Here is a 19,080-nt window from a genome sequence, read left to right on the forward strand (position 1 = left end):
TATTCACTTAACCGCAAACATCTCGTCCCCTGATTTTGATATTGACATTCAATGCCCACTGCATGACTCCACGACGGCAACCCACATATATTTATGCGTGTATGTCGACGGCGACAGACCTTTTTCTTGGCCTAAAGCATCCGGCTCACACGCAGGGTGCACTTTTTTCACAAGCTATGGAACAGATAGAAATACAAGCTGGGATGGGTGGAGCAGGAACACGCTTGGTTGCCTCGACACTGCGAGGATTTCATTGCGGTAGTCAGCGGTTTTGCTGAATAATATGTGATCCGAGATCGACACATCGTTCCATTCGCACAATGGATATGAAACACAAAACAACAAGTGGAGACATTATTTCGACGCCCTTTATACGTGGGCAGCCAAGATGAAAAATCAAGCTCAAAACATTAAATGAAAGTCCAGGTATTATTAACTCGAAACGTTAGGTCGTATTTTCTCGAAACAACCAGCTAGTGTAAAACCTATAGGAATTTGAGGCAACTTGATGACAGAAATACGAACATTTCACCAGTACATTTAAAAAGGGGTCACCGATGTCCGTGGCTCTCCATTCGCATGATATGTTTGGTACGCTCAATGCTCATCATAATCGCCAAAGATTTCCAACCTTTTACCTCCCGTTATAATTAACCTTACTTTTTCCCTTCAATGTATTCATAACGATGGTCCCATTCACCAGTTTTCCAGTTCCCAACTGGGCAGAGGTGACTCAAGCGCGTGAATTAGACTAGTCACAAAAAGATAGTTTATTTTACAATTTCAGTTGCTTCCCCTTGTCATAAATAAGACGCCGACCTCTTGGCGCCAATACAGGACGCCGTCAACCATAGCACGTTCCACGCATCCTTCAATGTACGCCAATAGATGATATGCATTATAGTGTACGGGTGATGTTTATAATGGAGTCTAGGGATACATAGTTGGACTCAGCGAATTATGGGGACATCGTTTTACGGAGATCAGTAGTACACGGAGAGCACTAGTACGTGCTTGTAATGGACATCGTTCGACGTGTCCAGATGGTCCGTAAAATGATTTTGCTGTTGTTGTTACGCTTCTCCTTTCAGCCTTCCTCTATGAACCATGATTAGTTTTTCGTCCATATCAGGGCTCTAGAACCAAAAATATCTGGCTTCATCATAGTGGCCGCAGTATCCTCTGTGCGTGATATAGATCAGATAATTTGGAAACTAATAGCCATCTCTGAAATTGGAGGATGGGTTCAAATATGTCGATTTAAGAATCCGATTCATCAGAACCCATATATAGAATGTTACTTCCTTTGTGCACGTCAAGTAACCGTTGAACCCACGCGCACTGACAGGCTAACCTTCCCGCTCGAATATATTAATGAATTCCTTTAAGAGCAGTTGTTTTCTTTTTCCCAATCCTTTGTCATTTTTTGCAGAAGGAAATTCAAAAAAGATTAAACCTGAGTTTTGCTTTTAAGACATGCTACTAATTTCACCAGGCATTTACTTGTCTCCTTGAACTCTTTTGCGTGGATTAGGAAATTTGATCTGTTGGAATGAATTCAAAAAGTAAGTAGACAATACCTTTTGGTCATTCTCAGGTCCATTTTTTCAGATCAGGTAGAACAGGGCCGCTGGCGGCACTAAGGACCCTGAGCCGTTGAGGATAACTCCACGGCTTCACTTCCCCTAGGGCCAAGTATCAGGGAAACATGGAGGAGTATATTATACGTTACCATAAATAAAAAGTTAAAATCGGGTAGCGGCGGGAACTTGAAATATGAAAAACAAGTATCTGTTAAAATTACGTTGATGTTGCGCGGGCTTACTGTATTAATATTCCTACGATAACGTGAAGTTAGTAATGGAAGGCTTCACTCGACCTCGCAGCCAACGTCATGCTTTTCTAACCAAATATTCTTATCTGGATGAAGTTTAAGATGGAGGACACGCGGATTGCTTTGAAGAGGTGTCCTCCAGATTTCTACTACAATGATGTATGTCTGAAATCTTCAATCGACGCGTTAATATTTTGTACATTGATAATCATTTGGATCAAACACTTTCCAAACAAACTCAGGCGTGGGAGCATGGGAGGAGATGATGCAAATGAGCAGTCCAATAACCATAGCATAATCGGCGAACCTAGTACCCAGTAGCCTCATGTTTACGTAGGCAGCTGAGATTTGATGTCAGGCCACTTTGTTTGTACATCCAAATGCTGTATCTGGATTATTCTGCCTTCGTATTAGGTAGGCCTTATTACTGGCCAAGGGCGTCAGAATGGCTCTAGGACTAGAGTGGGTGCTCCTGATACTAATAGTTGCATCAGACTGGAAATACACGTTCCTTTGTTTATGTTCACTGGTGGGGACAAAACGGGCAAAGCATTTATATGTAAAAATAGTGAAAAACATTTATGTCTTTAGTTAAGCACTGCTCCGGGAACTCTCGCAATTTGGTGAATACTTGGGGCAAGGTGTGGTGAAAAGTTTTTCAAAACAAGGACTCCCACACTACATCTGATCCAGATCAAAATAAAGGTCGAAAACGAGTGTTGGCAGACACAGCGAATGCAAATGTCAAAAAGAAGTTGAGTGACCTTTAAAAAAGGTGAACGGCATTCTAAATCAATTATGGATATCAAATCATTGCGGATTCCATTTCACACTACGCGCATAATATATGGACAATCCTAAAATTTGTCGAAGTTTTATTCGGATAATAGGTTTTGATATCCACTGATCGCAGGAGACCCATCGTTCATTAGCACTTGTGTCAATTTGAGTTTGAGGAAATTGAGGTAGATCAATGAGGGTACCATGTTTTCAGACCAAGAGATTGTACGAAACCCTCTCTCGTCTGTTAGTTTGACTGGTTTTTTCTACTTTTTCCCATATCAAATGTGGGGATCGGTGGGACGCTAAGGCAGCGATAGTTCACGGGATACGAGATATGTTCAGGCGATGAACTTCACAAATTCTGTTGTAAATGCATGCTGAAGGATGAAAAAATTCAAGCCATTGAAATCCATCTCCTCACATGTCAACAGTGCGAGCCATCTTGTCACGGAGATGTAGAAGTTAAAAAATATATGCCTACAATAAACTACTTGATATATATGTAATCCTTTATACAAAATTTTGAATTGAACAGTGCAGCGTTCAAGCGCATAACTGCTAAAACTCAACGCAGACGATCAATATCATCAAATCTTAGATTGCCCCCCATCTGCCGTTTCCGCTCCCTCTCTATATATTCGTCGCCCCAATGCCTAAGTCTCACCTCTTCTTACATTCACGCTCTATGTCGCGCTCTCTCTGTCTCCTTGTACCTTAATATTTTATATCTCTTTATCTTGCTCTTTCTTGCACTCTCGTTGTCTCGCTCTTTCTTGCACTCTCCTTATCTGAATCTTGCCCTTTCACTTTCACTCTTCCCCTCTCTCTCTCAAAATCGTCTTTGTTATACTTCTCCTCTGGCACCCTAAGAAACTCGTGCTTGGGAGCTTTTGTTCATGCTATCTTCGAGTTTCTCTCTTGGCATCGTACTCTCGCTTACTCGGTTTCTCTGTCTCTCTCTCTGTCTGTCTCCATCTCTCTCGCTCTATCGCTCGCTCCGTACTTACTCTAGATCTCTCTCTCTCTCTCTCTCTTTTGCCCATTCTGTCTTGCTGGCTTTCTCTCACTCTCGCGCTCGCTTCCATACTTCCTCCAGGGCTCTCTCTCTCTTTCGCCAGTACTGTCTTGCTGGCTTTCTCTCTGGGTCGCTCGCTCGCTTTCGTAGTTCCCCTGTATATCTCTCTCTCTCTCCCTTGCCAATACTGTCTTGCTGGCGCTCTCTCACTCTCACTGTCGCTGGCTTTCGTAGTTGCTCTGGATATCTCTCTCACTCTATCTCGCCAATACTGTCTTGCTTGCCTCTCTCACGCACTCTCACTCTCTAGCTCACTTTCGTAGGTCCTCTGGATCTCTCTCTCTCTCTCTCATACCAATACTGTCTGTTTTTATCTATCTTTCGCTCTTACTGGTGCTTTTTCTATTGTTATGCTCGCTCCTATGATGGTCTTCTGGACTCTATGCTAACTTTCATTTTGATTTTGTTTGTTGTCAAAAGTTCCTTTATAGTTATTTGGTATCTGATAATGGATACTGATAGTTTACATAATTTATCTGTCCTTCTGTTATCCAAACAGGTACATCAATGTTATAATGTACATCAATGTCACATGTTTTCGAATCAGATATTCTAGTTGGATAATGGACATCAAAACATTACTAATATAACAACAGACTGAGAGCTGGCGGAGAGAGAGAGAGAGAGAGAGAGAGAGAGAGAGAGAGAGAGAGAGAGAGAGAGAGAGAGAGAGAGAGAGAGAGAGAGAGAGAGAGAGAAAGGAGAGCGAGAGAGAGAGACAGAGAGAGGGGAGAGAGAGGAGAGAGAGAGCGAGAGAAGAAAGAGAGAGAGAGAGAGAAAAGAAAGAGAGAGAGAGAGGGAGGAGAGAGAGAGAGAGAGAGAGAGAGAGAGAGAGAGAGAGGGAGGGAGGGAGAGAGAGAGAGAGAGAGAGAGAGAGGGAGAGGGAGAGAGCGAGAGCGAGAGAGAGAGAGGGAGAGGGAGAGAGAGAGAGAGAGAGAGAGAGAGAGAGAGAGAGAGAGAGAGAGAGAGAGGGAGAGAGAGAGAGAGAGAACGAGAGAGAGAGAGGGAGAGGGATAGAGAGAGAATGAGAGGGAGAGGGACTGAACGAGTGAAATAATTCGATGCGGATATCGAAAACCGATATCCGCATCCGATATCCGGTACCATCATCTGTCCCCCTGAGATGGAGATGGATGCCGGTATCGGACGGATACCGGTATTGGATATCGGCACTGTAGCAACCGATATCCGATACCGATATCCGAAAAATTCATTTCCGGTATCCGGTTCAGCATCCGTCCCGATACCGGCATCCGATACCGGCATCGGGATGGGCGAACACTATCGTGCAGATCACCGCGCGCACTGCCGCCGTCGGCCGCCGTCCCCATCGCCGTTGTTGACTCCTCTGCCGCGTTTTCAGCCGCCCTCGCGCCCTTGTCGCCGCTGCCGGCCCGCCGAGCCGCGCCACCGCTGACGGCCGCGAGCCCGCCGTCCCCGCGTCCGGTCAAATGACCGGACGACCCGATCGGTCGGACGACCCGATCGGTCGGACGACCCGATCGGCTGGTCGATCGACCGGCCGGTCCGGCCGACCCGATCGACCAGGCTGGTTGAACTGGTCAACCTGACCATTGCCGATGGCTCTGACTGTCTGGTTGACTTGGTCAAAGGAGCCGAACGAGCCAACCGAGATGTCGCGTCACTCTGGACGAGCCGAACCAGCTGAATCGGACGAACGTACGCACTTTCGACTCCATCTCCCCTCCGTTGCCCTTTGCATCGCTGCGGCACCACCAGTGCGCGTTGAGCCGCCGTGACCTCTCCGGTGCCCACCATCCAACCCGCTCCGACTCGCTATCGACGAAGACAAAGTCCTGCATTATGAGGCACATCGACGAGGTACACCGTCCTCTCCATCACTTGTCTAGTTATTCCTTGCAGTGTTACTTTTGTCCCGTCTCCCCTGCGCTCGGGCTAGGTAGGTGAGAGAAGACAAATGAGAGAGAACTACGTATTCAAGAGTCTTACCGGTACGAACAAGTACGTCCATTACGTGCGAGCCCAACGGATTGAGTCCGTTCGGCCGTAGACGCCTTCGTCGCTCCGACGAGGTTCGAGAGGCCACCGTCACCGTCACTCGGCGACCCGTCCAAGCTAGGAGCTCGGTGCTTCCCTCGAGTCGGAGCCTGCATCTACGACACATAGGACCCTCATCTTGCATCTTAGTTACATAGCCGTTAGGCTAGCCGTCGGACGACGACCCCACCGTCTCCCGATACGTTATCTTTTATCGCCACCGAGCCATCATACTCGGTGACGACGGGACGACTAGACGTTCATCCTGCATCAGAGAATAGACATTCAAAAATCCATTGAGAACTTCATGACATGATGATACCCAAATTTATTACTTTAGAGACAAAATATCAGGAGAATGTCACAGTATAAGAGCAAGTATTGTGGTTTTTTAAGTATAAAAAATTCCATAGTAATCTGAACGTTTCAAAATTACTCTTATGCTTAGAGGACAAGCCTTTGGGAGAAGGAAAATTTCTCCGAGTTTAGAGGAAAAGCCTTGGAAAGTAGCCAAACTTTGCCTTCCTCTGCTCCCTTTTATCGTTTTTGCCAAACATCAATCAACACGGATGATAAGAAATTATAATTTCTGATAGATAGAATGTAAACTCGCCAAGACAATGAGACATGGGAAGATTGATTGATTGATAGGCAGAATTGTAATAGAAACCGAACCTTTCTTTATTTCACAGATCAATCAACAAGTATAATTTGTGATATATGGGTAAATTGATTGAAAAAGATTTACTAATAGATAAAAAGTAAATTCATAGATATAGAGAAAGATATGTATGAAGATTGATTGATTCATTCATTCATTGGGAATGAATAGGAAATGGTAAGTATTAGACCAAGTGAGCGAAATATAATCTATTGAATTTTCCTAGAGTAGAAGAAATCAGAAAAGAGGTTCTACATAAAAATTAACACAGGATTTTGAAGAACAAGAGGAAGAAAATAAAGAAGAATTAATGAAAGATCACAAAATTCATTCATGAAAAGCCAAACATTTGGTAATTTATACTGATAAAGAGTAAACTACCAACTCTGTTAGTGATACTAGTGATGGTGATCAAGCGGAAGAAGGTAAATTCACTGATATAGAGGAAGATATGTATGAATATAATAAAAGCAAAATAAGGAAACCAAAGAAGAAACCAAAGAAGAAGCCAAAGAAGAAACCACATAAATTAAACATGAAGCACTTACCATAGCACTCTCTTCCTCCAAGTCTTGACCATCATGATTTGGCTGTCCTTCTTCAAGCTTTGTTCATTATTCCTCCTTCAAAATGTGCACGTTATTGGTGGGTGGCGCCATTCAATACTAGTTTGGGATCACTATTTTCGGCCATCACATGAACCAGAGATCTTTAATTCTAACCAAGGACGAAGGAATTATCGCTGTAGAACTCACATGACCCTGGTTGAAATGAGTCTGGATGACGGTGGGAGGGATGTCGGAAAAGTAATGCTTCGCCCAGGGTGATGGCAGTGATGCGCGAGAGCTGCGAGTTCTTCTTGCTGGGGAGAGAATTGAGATCGTCGGAGGGAAAAGGGGGAAACAAGAGGAGCTGCCTCGGCTTGGGACCTTCCTTGGGGGGCCCTAGAAAGGCTATGGTGTTCTTGAAGACTCTGATCTGCGAGCATGTTATTTGTGAAGGATTGGATGCACCGTGCACGTTATTTGCGAAGGGCATTTCTCAGGGTTGTTTTTCCCATCACACATGACAGTGATGCCATTCGGTGACGTGAATGTGACGGGATGCCGTGAAGAGTGACTCTTGACGCGAACGTGATGAATTTTTCCAAAATCCTTGGCGGTGTGATGGGACGGTGACATGATGAAAGTTCATCACGTCTCTATCTGTCATGTATCGTCATCCGTCGCATCATGTCTGGGGCGCCACATCCCGGACATGCCGTTCCCTATGTAAAATTAATACTGAAAATGAATCCAACAAATATCTAAAAAATATTATGCCTCCTCTGTCACATTTAATTAGAGGTGCTTTTGGATATTTTCTCTTATCAATAATTAGATTCATAATAAATAAAAATATATCAACATGAAATAAAATCTTGGGATTAACTAACGATATGTTTGGAAACATATTGTTTAGAAGCCCATCTCCACTCCCTTAAGTTTGACATTATCTGACAAGTAGTTCTGTTCCACTTATCCCTTTTTGAGCTGGCACACACACATATCTATATCTTCCTCAATTATCAGATCATTATGGTTTGATAATCTATCATCGTTATGCCTTTTCGATACATCCTCTGCATCATCAATAGCACTGGTTGAGTATGATGTTAAGGTTTAAAATGAGATTAATGTGGTCTTTGTTGGATGATCAGTGGGGAAACCCATTTTAAGTTTAAAATACCATGTCCCTCGGATGTCAGCATTCAGCCGGGCAAGGGTAAGGAGGTACAAGCACCCACTAGTACCTCCAATACTTTTGCACTCTTGGACCTAGAACGCCCTGAGGAGGACTGAGTGGAGGTTGGGCAGATTCGTTTGAGTACTTCCGGCCATACACCACTAGTCTCCACTCCCTATCGCCCCTCTTCTACGTCCTCTGTCCACCGGCCCCCATCTTCATCAGACCCACCATCATCTCATCCTTCCCCTCCGTCTCCTACCCCAGTGCCCTGCTTCCCTCCACCAGCTTCACCTCATTTCCTTCCCCCATCCACTATCCCATCCCCCCCTCCTGCACTCTGCCCTCCCGCTCATTCCCCTCGGACCCACTCCTCCCTATACCTCGCTCATTCCCCTCGGACCCACTCCTCCCTATACCTCGCTCATTCCCCCCACCCCATCACCTATTCCCCCCACTAGCTTACCTCACCCTAGCCACCCTCCTCCCCCACCTGATATACTCACCTCTCTGCTCGATCTCCATCCATCACATATCCCCTTTGAGCAGGAGGCCTGCTTGACTGACCGTCAAGTCCCGCTTCCTAGCTCTGAGGATACCTGTGGAGATACTAGCGGTCACGCTTCCACGTATGAGGAGGATGATGACGCCTCCATTTCCAAGGAGTCAGACTTGGACACCCCTCCCCCTCCAAGTCACCACTCGGATACTCCGCACACTCGTCACATCTATAACACCCGATCGAGTGCGTCATGCGAGCCGTTAGCTTTATGATTCCAAGTGTTGTTTGGAATTGTAGAGGGATAGGCACCCCTCTAACCCAATCCCATCTCCTCTCCATAATAAATAAGCACAACTTAGGAATAGTTGGACTTATTGAGCCGATGACTACATCGGATTGCTCCCATTCCATTGCGAGGAAACTCATAATGGATCATGTTTATTGTCATCCCTCGAATAAGCTCTGGCTTCTTTGGAAGCAGGATTATTCGTTGCCACTACTAACCGAAGGTACTCAATATGCCACTTTTGACATCCCGTACCATCCGACTCCCTACATGCTTACCGTAGTCTACGCCTCTCATATACACCTAGTGTGGGAGGCCCTCCGGGAGGAACTCGCCTCACATATCCATTCCCACTCTGGGCTTGTTGATCTCCCTTGGTTTCTATCTGGGGATTTCAATTGCATACGAGCAGCCAGAGAACGCCAAGGAGGCCGCCCACCTAGGTTACGGGCTATGCAAGCTTTCAATGACTTTATTCACCATACATCACTTTTGGAGTCTCCTACCATCGGGGAGAGGTGGACTTGGTGTAACGGGCGTCAAGTAGATGCGCGTATGTATGAACGGATCGATCGTTGCTTTACTAATAACACTGCAGTGATGCATTGCACCATCGTGATTGAGATCCTATCGAGATGTTACTCAGACCATTCACCGATCCTCCTCACTGACTCGAGTACTCGAGTCCGCCGCCCTCCATTTCGTTTCCAAGCCATGTGGCTAGAGCATAACGACTTTCATCATTTTGTACACAGCCACTGGCATGGAACGATCTCGACATCACCTATGGAGAACTTCAGTTATTGACTGAGGAATCTCAAGTTCCACCTGAAATGGTGGAATCGAAATGTCTTTGGAGATGTCCACGCACCGTTCAAAGCACTCAAGACGGAACTAGCTGCTGTCGAGCGACAGTTGCAAGATGTTTGGACAGACGATGTGGGAGAGCGCCAGCTTTGACTTCGTGAGTGGCTTGAGGACACTCTGCGGCGTCGGAGATCTTCTATCTCCAAAAATCGCATGTCCAATGTCTGTGAGAAGGTGATAGAAACACACGTTTCTTTCACGCCTCGATATGCCATCGAGCCCGTGCTAATTATACGACCCTCTTAGAGAAGTATGATCAAGACCCCACCCAGCTAGCAGGCGTAGGAGTGGAGTTCTATCGTTCGCTCCTCTCCTCAAAAACAACTGTTGTGAGTGAGGAACTTCTTGCCTTTATCCCTCACTTGGTGTTCTACCAAGAAAATGCCCTCCTCACAGCCCTTCCTACTCGAGCAGAGATCAAAGAGGTCGTCTTTTTGTTGGCTAGGAACAAGGCTCCAGGACCGGATGGATTCTCAGCGGAATTCTATATCGCATGTTGGGATATCGTAGGCACAAATTTGGTGCTTGCTATCAAGGAGGTGTTTACACGCAAAATCTTCCCTCAAAGTTGGAAATCTGCTTTTTTGGCGCTCATTCCAAAAGTGGACACTCCAACTACCTTTAGAGACTTTCGTCCCATTAGTCTTTGTAATGTATGCTACAAAGTTGCATCCAAAATCATTACAAATCGACTAGGGAACTTTCTTGATTGACTTATCTCGCTTGACCAATGTAGTTTTGTCAAGGGTCGACAAATCCATGACAATATCATGTTCGTTCACGAGCTAGCCCAGTCCTTAAACGCTCATATCCCGGACTCAAATGTCATCATCAAATTGGATAAGGAGAAGGCCTTTGATCGAGTTTAGTGGAGTTTCCTTACCCAAGTGTTGCGACGCTTTGGGTTCACCATGACATTCATCGATCTTGTCGATGCTTGCATTAGAGAGAATCACTTCTCTCTCCGAATGGATGGAAACTCCACTAGCTTCTTCACGGCCACGAGATGTCTACAGCAAGGTGATTCTATCTGGCCCACCCTTTTTATATTGATGGAAGAGGTCTTCAGCCGATCGCTCACACGTGCGATTGACTAGGGCCTCATCCAACCATATTATACGAAAAGGTGTTGCTCGATCCTCTCACACTCTCTATTTGCCGATGATGCCATCCTCTTCCTCAATGGATCTAAAAAATCCATTAAGGCATTTATGAGTGTCCTCACAGCATACGAGCAAGCTTCGGGCCAGCTCGTCAATGCCTCGAAGAGTAGCTTTATAATCGATCCTTCCACCAATATAAAAAAGCGCTCTCAGATACTCCAGCACTATACCCGCTACTCACAAGGATGCCTTCCGTTCACTATCTTGGATGCCCTATCTTTCTGGGGCCCGCTAGGCATCATTACTTTGATGCCTTGTTGGGAAAACTCAGAAAGAAAGTAGAGGGACAGAAACTTCGTTTCCTATCCCCTGAAGGACGTACCCAAGTCATTCAACATGTCCTCCTTGATGGAAATATATGTGGCCGGCAAGCCAATCACACATTCCACATCTCGTTCCATATTCATTAATGGAACATATTCATTATAGTGCACGTGTGATGCCTATAATGAAGTCCATGAATACATGATCAAACTTAGTGAATTACGATGAGATCGTAATACGGAGATCACTAGTCTTTAAGCATGTGTTCTAAACATTCCTATTCAAAGGATATGCAAGAAGGACATCGAAGTATCCGGATAGAATAGCACTATCTAGCCTCACTCATATGATGAGTATGGCCGGTCCCGTAGCCATTAGTGTGGCGACACTAAGGATAGATAGTGGGTGCTCTTTAGTGGAAAGAGTTCACTGAATTGATCCGTATGAATCCCTGAATGGTATTATACCGAACTGTCAATCAGGTTGATTCACGTCACGGTTGTGTAAGTGGTCCCTAGACCTGAGACACCAAAGACGTCTTGTGGAGGGACGGTTGTACTTTGGCTATGGCCAACAATTCTCTAATCATGGGATTCTAAACGGTCTTAGTTCGGGTGCATCAAGAAGTACACAAAGGCGATTGAGTGGTCAAGATGGGATCGTCCACCCTCGGTATAAGAGGCGACAGCTCAAGGAAGACGATGCAACAAAGTCCTTGGCCAAGGTAGTGAAATATCAGAGAAGAGTTCTCCGATGATTTTCAAATGCATCAGTACTAACTCGGATGATCGATTAGGGTTTGACAGTTGACCATACCCTAAGTCGTCCAAGGAGCATCAAGTGGATGAGGATTATACATACGGTAACCGATGATGAACATGTTCCATGAGTGAGTCGATACACTCCTTTGTATCTTCTAGGACACGAGGTGTAGCTTGGCACCCAACGTGTCGGAGTCTTGACCTATCGATTGGGTTAAATCGATCCGACATTAATTAATCTATATGATGATATAGTTAATTAATTTGGAAGGCCAATAAAGGTCATTGGGCCGCTGGAGTCGTTAACTAGACTGATACATGGGCCTACAGGGTCACACGCAAATGGTCTTTTGAACGTTGGAAGATATACTTAAGTTTTGGGGGCTTTAATGAAAAATACCCACTTAGTATAAATAGGGGAAGGCCTTGAATGAAATTCACCCAGGCCAGAATTGTTCAGGGGCCTTTCCCCTTCTTCTCCACTTCCCCACACCCCCTCTCCATCCCTGATGTGATCGGGACGACGTAACGACACCGACGGAGAAAGAACGGGGCTTGTCAACGAGACGGAGGAGATCCGACGCGCCGAGGACCGTGTGGATACGTCTAGAGGCTGCACACTTGAGCAGTTCAACTCGTCTCGCTCCGGGATCAAAGAAATCACGAATGAGATTTGTGCAAAGGTACATTGTTTCAATGTTTGGGTTGATGCGGTTCGATTCGCAAAGAGTCTTCCGCTGCGCATCGTTTTGATTTGTTCATCCAGATCTAGGCCTCTAGAACCCAACACTCTTGACTATCCCGCTACATACCCTCGCGGTCCACTCACTATCTTTTACAATTATCTGCTTAGTGGAACGTTTGTGTGCACGTTTCTTATGGTCCGGACACCTCGAGGGAGAGAGTCGCCATCATGGGGTTTCTTATGAGAAAGCATGTCGGCCAACAGCCGAGCGGAGGCTAGGGATTAGACGCCTCACGGATGTCCAGGACATGCTTCAAAAGAAGCTAGTATGGCGTATGCGCACCACACACTCCCCATTGGGGAGTTTTATCTCAGCCAAGTATGGTGATTGGGCCCGTCGAGAGATGGATATCTGGGGACATAGGAAAGGGCAGACATGGCAGCGCCACTGGCTAGAGATTACTCAGGTCACACGTTGGCATATTGGCCGAGGAGAGTTTAGTGCTTGGTATGATACCTGGCACGCTGATGGGCCATTCGCTCATCATCCCCAATTTGTACCCTGTCGAGTGCGACTCACAATGGCTCAACTGCTTATCGGCAACACGCACCACCTATGGGAGCAGCATGGCCTCCCTTCAGCCATGTTACCCGAGGTCTTGAGTACTCCAATCGGGTCTAGTCTCGACCGTGCCATTTGGACACTCACACTTGATGGAGCCTACTCGTGTAGCTCTTCTTGGGAGCATTTCCCTGAGAAATCCCCCATCCAGCACTGGGATCGTTGCATCTGGCATCCGGCGATCCTTACATGTGTCTCATTTTTCCTCTGGAGGCTCTTACATCGCGGCCTCCCTACGATGATCAAGTGATCCGTATAGGTCACTCTCTCAGTTCTCGTTGCCACTGCTGTCCCATATCCACACAGAGTGAAACCATGGACCATCTTTTCATCCATAGTGAGACAGCCCTCGAATGTTGGCGCCAAATCACACACCATTGGCGTCCACTACTTCACACTCCACTAACCCCATTCGAGTATTTTGGCAAGGTGTTTCTCTTGCCAACATGCCCTAAACGGAGCCCCATCCTACACATCACCATAGCTTACCTACTATGGGAGATATGGAAAGGGCGAAACTCTTCTCGTTTTGCAGGTTCTCCCATGAGCGCCGTGGATATCATGCATCGAGTCAAGCTGTGGATACCGCGCATCCATCATCTCATCCCCCCTCGAGCCCACAGCTCAGCACTGGCATGAGGCCTCCTCCGCTCCTGGGGCATTCCGGTGACCCTCGTCCCTATCCGCATTCAGTTATAGGTCGTTTATTGGCTCCCATCGCCAATCGACATCCTCAAATTGAATGTAGATGGTGCGACCAAAGGGAACCCGGGGCCCGCAGGGGGAGGTGGTATCCTCCGAGACCATACAGGGAGTATCCTCTTTGCTTTCTCATCTTTCTATGGCATACAAACTAATACAGTAGCTGAAGCTATGGCGATACGTGATGGTTTACTCCTCTACAAGGAATGAAACCTTCATAATATCGTCGTAGAGTCGGACTCACATGTATTAGTTGACATGCTTCGTGTAGGTACATGCTCCCAGTGGCAACTACTCTGGGTCTGGCAGGACATCATGCGGTGCCGCCCTCGCACAACTAGCGTTCGACATCAGCTGCGAGAAGGCAACCAGACAGCAGATGCCCTCGCCAACCACGTGATATGCACACGACTTCCTTCATCTCTCTTCCTTTCTTGGCAGGCGCTCCCTATGACAGCTTGGGGATGCTATCGTGTTGATCGTCTCGGCTTACTGAACCTCCGCACGCGTCGGACACTCTCGCCAGCGGGCAAGCGGGAATGGCGGATCGCGTGGACCACTCGATGTGGGAGCGCTCACCCTCCCGCTTACCTGACATCTCAAGGCAAAGGGATGGACTGCATCCGCCTCGAAGGAGGTCCTCTCCACGCACTTCATCGATGCCATATGACGATGGCGAGGATAGCTCCAATACCGCTCCAACATTGTCATCGCAGGGGGCTTTGGTGGGACGTCGACATGCGCACTTCATGGAGCACCTGCAAGGGGGGGCTATGGTGAGACGTCGACACGAGCAATTCTCGGAGCACCTGCTAGGTATCACTTTTGTACCTTTTCCTTTTCTGCACATGGGCATGGACGAGTGGGATCCAAGTGTAATTGGGATATTTATACTCGCTCCACGCTTATAAATATTAATAAACACTTCAATTTATAAATAAATCCCCCTAGGTGGCGTCCTGGGCACGGATGGATTGATCTACGGGCACAACCGCAGGGTTTGACGTACCCGGCACCGTGTTTTTTGCCAAAATTTTTTTTTAAAAAATTCCCTGATTTTCTCTCCCATTTGATTGATGTTGTCCTTGGTTGAAGTTAATTTGAGGCTTCCTACATTTTTTGGCACCCTCCATCTACATGGTCATGGTTAAAACATATATAGCAAGGGAATTTCTGCACATAAGAACTATTTGGCTAGTTAGAGGATCATGTACTACTTACGTAAGGTAATAAAAAATTTATATAATATCCCGATTATATTTATTGAACACTCCCTTATCATTTTCATATTCCATTATTTAATATTTATAAATCCTCCCTTTGAACCTAAAAATCAATATTTATATTCTCATTTTAACTATTGCACATATGATGTATGTCATTATCTACCAATCTCTCCATCAAGTTAAACAACTCATTATCAAAATCATCCAAAAATGATCCTCCAGATACCATAATAACTATATTACTTGAATTATCACTTGATCCATCATATAGAATTTTCATGCATTATCATTTATAAAATCCATGGTGATGCCATTTCCTAGCCAGCTCTTTAAATGTATTGGATTCCCCAAAGATGATATTTTCTATAGTAAATAATTATTGATTTCATCCTAAGATTCAAAGGTAAAACCCACATTTCTGAACCATTCTTTTTCTCTATCCTTCAAAGTATGATGAAAATACTTCATATCCATCATTTAAATACTGATTCCCGGAATCAGATGTAAAGATAACTACTCAGATAATTTTATAAATAGGCATAAGTATCTCCTGAAGTTAAACCATGTAATCTTGGTAGGAGATTCAGAAATTCGTTATCACATTTAAATATACCTTCTTCTCCAATAGGTGCATACGCTATAGTATTTTTTGTCTCCCTAGATATCATAATGTGCTGTAATTTTCATTATTCCATCCTATTGAGGCAGTTCTCTCTCTCCTTCAACGTACATATCAGTCTATATCTCTTCAAAATTTCCTCAAAACGTCATATTGAATTAAGATTTTCCAAATCAGATACCTTGGACCTATTATCAGGTGTCAAAATGGACTATAGTATTATATGAAAATAAAAATTTCAAATTATTATGAATAAATATGAATCCCTACTTTGATGCATTTATGTACTCAGAATATATATTTAGTATCTCACTGACATAATACTCCTCGGTAACGACTCTACTCGATGAACTCAAAACTTACGGACTAAATATGATACGAGCACTGAAAGTCATCAAATATTTCATATATTTTTTATTAGCATGGATAGATCTAGGATCAAATTTACATGGTGTGGGAAATTGAGAGAAACAAATTCTAATTAGTGAAAGAGAAATTTAGGAGTAGAAAATTAGAAGTTAATAATGACAATATTTAATTCAAGATCAGAAAATAAATAGACAGTGAAATTTAAAATTTATTTTTCATATATATTTGAACATTTTATTAAGACTATAACAAGTAAGCACACCTTTGCACTATTTTAGTAGACAGGCAATGCTTTTCTGCCACTGCGGCACATGTGCGTGGTGGTAGACATGTGCGCAGGCATGCAGTCTAGTATAGGTCCAGGATGAGAGCACTCGTCTGGGTGACATATGTTTGTATCCACATCTGTACGTCATTAAGATCTGGAACAGGGTTCCAAATCTAAGTTAGAACGAGATCCAAAAAAGGTGACCACATTACACCCAACCCTTGGCGCCAAATGAAGTTTGATATTATGCTTTCTCTTCTCATATGTTTCTCTAATTTGGATCCAAATTGCGTATTAAATCCTTCTATGTCCATGAATTCAAATAAACTCCATGAAAATAAGAGATATTGACCACTAGACTTCAAATAAGTCAAGTGGAGTTAGTCTGTTAACACCAATAAATATGGAAATTTTTTCATATTCCACTAAGATAGCCATACCATTTTGATCATTTTATACAACTAAGTGATGTATAAATGTATATTTAATCTATTGATTTGTAAGTATATATGGAACACATGCACACATATGCTTATACTTTGTGATTACCAATATTTTGAATAGTATTTAAACACATATAATGTCGATAAATGCATATTAGGAATGAATGTTACAGTATGGAAGCACTGATTGAGAATAAGTCAAGGAGAAGTCCAAGATCTGGGACACTTGGCATATTGTATTCCACGCAATGTGATATGATAAAAAAAATATATATTTTCAGTTCCATTTTGATTCATATTTTCTCCCAGTATGCAGATCTAATTCCAGACATCAATCATGATACACATCAGAGGTATATAATTTTTATACTCTATACCAAGTTTCAGAGAGTAATGAAATAGATATTTATTATTTTATGTAAATAAAGCAATAAGATGGAATGATTTTTATAATACTTACGAGAAATGTCATTAGTCAAATGATTTTTTCTCCTGACCATGCAGTTATGTTATGTCAAAAAATTATTGTTCAGTCCAGTCGGAGTTATTGAGTATTAATATTGTGATAACCTGAAGTAATGTGTTTTGATAAATGTTATGGGTTATTTCTTCAAGATTTGGTTCATTATGTCGAGGAGGTCACAGAAAGCTGTGAAGAATTAGTGTTTCATCACAAAAAAATCATTTTATTAAACCTTACTCGATTAAAGATTGTTATGTTAAACAATTTTATCCATTGTGTGTATTATTTCTGAAACAAATCAAGATAGCACACGAGCTGTATCATATAATCACTGTAATATTATAATCAATATCATGGGGACATTAAACAATGAACAAATAATTGTACATCATGCTCAGTCACAACAGAACATATCAAGTTTTCTTTCTGAATCGATATTAATATAAGAGAACCACCCTTAAATAACAAAAATAGAAATGATTAAATGAGAAAATTTCAAACAGATAATCCTAGAAGTGGAAGCTACAAAATCTCTAGATGGCTATACTTCATGCATAACGAAGGAATGCCAATTCTAGGCCTCCAAACGCTCCGACTTTAATCATGCAACAAAGTGTCTTTTTTGATAGGCGGATATGAAAAGAAATATCCTATATTTATGAAGAGATGAAAATGTAAGATGTCAACTTGGCATTCATTTAAACTTTCTCTGTTCCTTGCTTTTATAAAGATATAAGGTAATAGGTTGATCATTAACCATAGTGTGCTTGAGAGCGATACAACGTGAATCACTGGCATAAAAGCTTGAAAAACATAAAAGCCTGCCACAGATGGGGTCATCATTTCAAGAAGATCAAAGCTAGCTTCTGATCTAGGGCTCCTTCAGGACCTCCAGCTTTATTGCTTCAACTCATTCAACCATCTTTTTAACCTGATAAATATGAAAAGCAATCTCCTCTAATTATGAAGAAAATAAACACGATCAACTTATTCTGAATGAACCAGGAAGTTCTTGTCTCTTCCCCAAAGTTTAATCTTTTTTCTTAGATTTTATAAACAGAGTTCATTAGAGGTTGATCACTAAACGATAAGGTGCTTAAAGAGAAATTCAACGGACACAAGTTGAGCGCCTCTCTGGCAATCCCGGCGGCAGATGAACTCATAATTTCAAGAAAATAACTCCATCTTTATTCTATCATGTCATCATACCGAGAGTCTTTTTCACCAGACGAATATGAAATAATCGCCCACTTTTACAAATACATGAAAACGACATAACATGGGCATTTTCTTAGCCTTTTAAAAGGTATATTATCATAGGCTGGTATTTGAACCTAGGTGTTCTTTAATAGAGAATTTTAAACCAAGGCATTTTCTTTGCCTTTTAAAATATATATTATCTTAGGCTGATCTTTGAACTAAGACGATCTTTAAATATATTTTTAAACCAAGGCACTTTCTTAGCCTTTTAAAAGAGATACTGTCACAGGCTGATCTTCGAACCAAGATGATGTTTAAAAGACGTTTTTAAACTAAGGCATGTCTTAGCCTTTTACGAGAGATATTATCATAGGCTGATCTTCCAACTAAGATGATGTTGAAAAGAGATTTTTAAACTTAGGTATTTCTTAGCCTTTTACGAGAGGTATTATCATAGGCTGATCTTCCAACTTAGATGCTGTTTAAAAGAGGGTTTTAAAGTAAGGCATTTATTAGCCTTTTAAGAGAAATACTGTCACAGGT

This window comes from Wolffia australiana, chromosome 6 (assembly GCF_029677425.1).
Source record: "Wolffia australiana isolate 7733 chromosome 6, ASM2967742v1".
In the NCBI taxonomy this organism is placed as follows: domain Eukaryota; kingdom Viridiplantae; phylum Streptophyta; class Magnoliopsida; order Alismatales; family Araceae; genus Wolffia; species Wolffia australiana.